Source organism: Microcaecilia unicolor, chromosome 8 (assembly GCF_901765095.1).
Source record: "Microcaecilia unicolor chromosome 8, aMicUni1.1, whole genome shotgun sequence".
Classification (NCBI taxonomy): Eukaryota; Metazoa; Chordata; class Amphibia; order Gymnophiona; family Siphonopidae; genus Microcaecilia; species Microcaecilia unicolor.
The window spans coordinates 240,942,314-240,948,313 of record NC_044038.1 but is presented as its reverse complement, the minus strand read 5'-3'; positions in this window follow the sequence as shown (position 1 = coordinate 240,948,313).

Genomic DNA, 6,000 nt, shown 5'->3' with positions numbered 1-6,000 from the left:
TCCATGTCGGAATTTTGCAGGGAGCCCCTGGTATACCCTGGGTACCCAGAAGAGGGGTTATATCTATCGATTTACTTAGGCTCCAGTTAGTCTATCCCCTGGACCTGAGCAGTCAGCACTGATACACTTCTGAACTGTCACACTGTTACAGCCAGCATGTAACTTTCTTTCAGGGTGAGACAAGTTAACTAAAATAGTACACTCCAAGTACTTTATAGCTTGACAAGAATGATTCACAGGTTCCCACACTTGAATTATAGGTTTTTGAAATTACTCCTGATTGCCTTTGTTACCAAGTTTTATTCCCCCTGGGTCTGCACAGCACATGCTGCTCATGACTCACTTGCAGGGGACCTTCTGAACCTGTCAGAGTTAAGTCTGGTTGACAATCAAAACTGATTGTGAATTGTGATAACTCTCAAGTGTGAGGTGAAACGGCTGGTACACTTTCCCTCCCCTCTACTCCAGAATCTTAGCATGCTGAATGGTTTACATACTCAAAATGCAAAAATCAAAATACAAAACAAGGGACAAAAGGCTTGAGTGCTGAGGAGAGCAAGCCAGGCCTGCTTACTAAACTGTTTTTATTCTAATATCTCATTCTCCTTTTCCACTGGCTCTCAGGGGCACTTTGCTAGGGCATTGTACAGCCTCCCACACATGAATGCAAAACTCACCTAGCAACAGAAAACATATCTGTACATTTTTTTTCCACTTCTGTGTTGAAAATGTAGCATTGTCAAGGCAGAAACGTCTTCAATGAAACTCTCTGCTGTCACTGTCTGATCTAGCACAACGCTGAACTACATACAACTTTCTAAAGCACAGCCCTGGATCCTTTGTGATGCCCAGCCTGGCTATCGATTAGCTTTCTTCACTGGAGAGGGAGAGATCTGGGACAGATTCGTTGACCAAGGCTCTTACTCCTTAGGCTTGTTGTGATGATATGTAGGAACCTGACACAAGTAATCTAGGAGGGACCTACGTGGAAATGACAATTTTTAAGACAGAGGATAAAATGACATTTAGAATCTGATTCACTAAGGGGACTTTTAACTAAAGTGTGGTAGATGTTTCCATTTATTTTATTTATTTATTGCATTTGTATCCCACATTATCCCACCTATTTGCAGGCTCAATGTGGCTTACATAGTACCGTAAAAAGCATTCGCCAATTCCAGGATGTCAAATACAATTGGTAATGCAAAAAGACTATAGATAGGAAAAGAGATCTAAGCAGATAGTTATAGAAAGATGACTATCAGAGCTGGGTAGTTTGGCGAAGTGGTAAAGTTAAGCTAAGGGTTCTCTTTGTAGGCCTTGTTGAAGAGATACGTCTTCAGAGATTTACGGAAGTTCAATGTTTCGTTGATTGTTTTCAGGTCCGTTGGTAGTGCATTCCACAGTTGCGTGCTCATGTGTTAGCTTGTATTTTAGTCCCTTACAGCTGGGGAAGTGTAGATTAAGAAATTTGCGAGATGATCTTTTGGCATTTCTGGGGGGCAGGTCTATGAGGTCCAGCATGTAAGCGTCTCTGTGTATGATTTTGTGTACAATTGTACAAAAAAAAACAGAGGTTTAGTCTGGAGAGTTAAGTGAGCTACCAGGAATAGGGATGCCTAGAAATTCGGATGTTCATAGATCCTGAAATTTTCATCTTTCCAGCTGGACTGTAAGGAGTCGTCTGAGCAGTGGCATGCCTGGAGCAGCATTCTAGTAAAGGCCCCTGCATTACCTTTGACTGCTGTGGGGGAAATCATGGTGTTCTCCAGGATCAGTCCAGCCTGAGGGCAGCTTAGCTAGAGATCTAAACAATGGTCTTATTTTGTTTTTGATTTTGGGCTGAATTTTTTACACTTGTGACTGTTATTTTAACTGTAATTTCTTGAAGCTAAGCCTTGGTTTCTGCTTTGTTACCCACATCGAGTCTTTGTAGGGGTAAGGTGGGATATAAGTTGCATATATAACATAACATAAGGCATTCCAGGGGCTGTAGCTGAAGCATTTACCTTGCGGCCTTCATAAGATTCCTATACATCTGTGACTTTTGCTACAAATCTTCTCACTGATTTGTTTGATGGATGTGAGGAAAGAGAGAGAGAGACAGGGGACCTTTCCCTGTCACTGACCATTCAGCGGCCAGACATACAATCATTCCCTATGGATTTTGCTCAATATCTGAAAAAGATCTAGACAGGCAACTTAATCCAGATTCACTTTCCGATGGAAAAGGGAAAGCAGTGGGGTGCTCTAGGGATCTATGTTGGGACCACTGTTCTTTAACATATTGATTAAAGATCTGGGAAATAGAGCAATGAGTGAGCTAATTAAATTTGTAGATCACTCTAAAATATTATTATTATTAGGATTTAGCTTACACTTTTATGTGTCAACATTTTTATTGATGATTCCACCTGGTAACACATCCATTAGAGTAGATACATAACAAGTTGTAAAACTGTCGTTCTTATGTACATTAATCTTAAGTTGCTATCATCAGTTTTGGTTTTTATAACAGTACACTGTCTTATCCCCCACCCCCTTACTACCTTCACTTTTGCCCTATACACTGAAAGAAATAATAGTCAGCATGTTACATTAAACTCAAACCATAATTCCAATAGTAACACCTTACATTATTCCGTGATTGAACCCCTTATTACTACTACTACTACTACTACTATTTAGCATTTCTATAGCGCTACAAGGCATACGCAGCGCTGCACAAACATAGAAGAAAGACAGTCCCTGCTCAAAGAGCTTACAATCTAATAGACAAAAAATAAAGTAAGCAAATCAAATCAATTAATGTGAACGGGAAGGAAGAGAGGAGGGTAGGTGGAGGCGAGTGGTTACAAGTGGTTACGAGTCAAAAGCAATGTTCAAGAGGTGGGCTTTCAGTCTAGATTTAAAGGTGGCCAAGGATGGGGCAAGACGTAGGGGCTCAGGAAGTTTATTCCAGGCGTAGGGTGCAGCGAGACAGAAAGCACGAAGTCTGGAGTTGGCAGTAGTGGAGAAGGGAACAGATAAGAAGGATTTATCCATGGAGTGGAGTGCACGGGAAGGGGTGTAGGGAAGGACGAGTGTGGAGAGATACTGGGGAGCAGCAGAGTGAGTACATTTATAGGTTAGTAGAAGAAGTTTGAACAGGATGCGAAAACGGATAGGGAGCCAGTGAAGGGTCTTGAGGAGAGGGGTAGTATGAGTAAAGCGACCCTGGCGGACGATGAGACGGGCAGCAGAGTTTTGAACCGACTGGAGAGGGGAGAGGTGACTAAGTGGGAGGCCAGCAAGAAGCAGATTGCAGTAGTCTAAATGAGAGGTGACAAGGGTGTGGATGAGGGTTTTGGTAGAGTGCTCGGAAAGAAAGGGGCGGATTTTACGGATGTTGTAAAGAAAGAAACGACAGGTCTTGGCAATCTGCTGGATATGAGCAGAGAAGGAGAGAGAAGAGTCAAAGATGACCCCAAGGTTTCGAGCTGAGGAGACAGGGAGAATGAGAGAGCCATCAACAGAAATAGAAAACTCATCCCCTCCCCCCCTGTCTTTTTTAAAAAAACTCCATGCTCATTCGTAATCCGTTCATGGTCTAGTCCTAGCCAACCTCTTCATTTTCCTATATTTAATGTGTTGGTAAAGGTTCACTGCCTTACTGGTGCTTCTTAAAGCTCTATATACCATTATCCTCTCTGTCTATTGTATTCCCTGTCCAGACTCACCCCCCCCCCCCCCCCCCAAGGATACCCTGAGACTCCCTCTCCCTCATGACTCTTCCTTCTCCTTCTTAATGTGTAGAACATTTATTTAACACTGCACTTCTCGCTTTATGGGAAATACTTTGCAAATATTTATTCCAAATAAAAACAAACCGCTTTCTTTTCTTTGGAGAATCCTGAGCTTCCCTGGCCTCCCATAACATCAGCTCATGAAATTTATTCCTCCAATACCAAAAAGAGGGCGATTCCTCCTGCATCCAGTTAGCTTACACTTTTAAATGGTAGCTCAAGGCAAAGGAACTGCAGGCGAACCTGGGCATCAAATAGGCATGTGAAATTTAACCTGGACAAGTGTAAAATGGTGCATACAGGGAAAAAATAAACGTAACTATACATGGACAAGCTACCATCACACGATCTTCCCTCTGGGGAATTTAATAACCTCACTCAGGGACTGAGGTTTACAACAGCTGATCAGTTTATTTATTTATTTTATTTATTTGTAGCATTTGTATCCCACATTTTCCCACCAATTTGCAGGCTCAATGTGGCTTTCATTTGCCGTAATGGCGGTTGCCATTTCCGGGTAGCAGAATTACAAATGGTATTGTGTTAAGGTGCATACATACATGGTAAAGACGAAAACATTATGGTATTGCAAGAAGGTTCCTGAGTAATAAATTGGATCGTAACAGACATTAGGTCATCGACTATAGAGAGACCCTATTCGTCATAAGGTTTAAAGTGGTAGTGCTTGATCATTAATAGCAAAGAGATTAAGCAGTCATGCGATAAAAGTTCGGTTTTGTATGGATCGTGTATAATGTTATTATTTAGTATTTAAGATCACTTGCTGAGCATCACTGCATCCTCTGTAGAGGTGGAGAGGACTCTATCTGTAATGAAATGACAACTTGCTATTTGGGCTCAATACCATCTAAGCCAGGGTTTCTCAACCGAGGTCTTGGGGAACCCCAAGCCAGTCTGATTTTCAAGATATCCACAATGAATATCCATGTGATAAACTTGTATGCACTGCTTCCAATGTAGGTAGTTCTCAGTGGGGCGAAACACGGCCTGTGTCGGGCTTGCTAATTTTTATTGACTTGTATCCATTAAATATTGTTTTCCACATACATATCTGCTTCCATTGTATGCAAATATATCTCATGCATATTCATTGTGCATATCTTGAAAACCAGACTGGCTTGGGGTTCCCCAAGAACTGGTTTGAGAAACTCTGATCTAGGTTTATAAAGATTTTGAAAGAAAATCTAAAGTTTCCTCAAGAAATTATTCCTCCATTGAATAAGATCTATTATATACCAAGCACAATGAAAAAATCAGAAGGAGAAAAATCTACAGATTTACAAAATATTACAGCCATCTTGGAACAATCACTGGAAGACGTTTCTGAAAGAGGGACGTTGATAGTGTCATTTGTTTTTCAGCAGGACTTAAATTCAATAATGCGACTTTACTTTAAATCAACTAACCGCATGTTTGGAGGCCAAAAAATTTGGCTTTATCCTGATGTAACTAAGGAAAAGAGGAAACTGTTTCTTTCTATGAGGCCTAAAACATTAGAATTAGGGGGTACCTTCCTCCTTGCATATCCCTGTAAATGTGTTATAAGGTTAAATCAAACAAAATATGTGGTTTTTTTTATTCCTGATCAGCTAAAGACTTTCCTGGACGCAAAACAGCAGTAGAGCTTTTCAATATGTGAGAAACGGTGCCATATTTTCTTATTTGGTTATTGTTGAAAAAAATGTAATCTTCACTAACACTTACCCCCCCCCCCCTTTGAATTATAGGGGTCTAATGAAGCTAATCTAGATTGTTGAAATCAAGTTTTTCCAATAGATTTAACAGTCATAATGGCTTACTGGAAGAAGTACAACCAACAAGAGCAGAGGTGGACCAAGGAAGGAGAAGCAGCCAAAGTAGTCACACACTCAAGTTTATTGAAAAGAGACCCAACTTGGCTAAGTTTCAGCTACAGCCTGCATCAGGTTCTCAAAAGCCAGTAAATAAATAATCACGCAGCAATAATCATTCCTTACTCACATTCAGAGAAGTTGAGCGTATGCTGCTGATTGCCGGACCTTGGACCACCTCTGATCTTGTTGGTTGTTCAGTGGACTCCTCTTTTTCATCCTTCTTATTGGAAGAGGTAACATTACCTCCTCGGTTTGCAAAAGGTATCCTTTGCCATACGGTGCATTTCCCCTCTAAAACAAAGACATATTCACGACTGTTTGGGTTGTTCTGAAAATAGAAG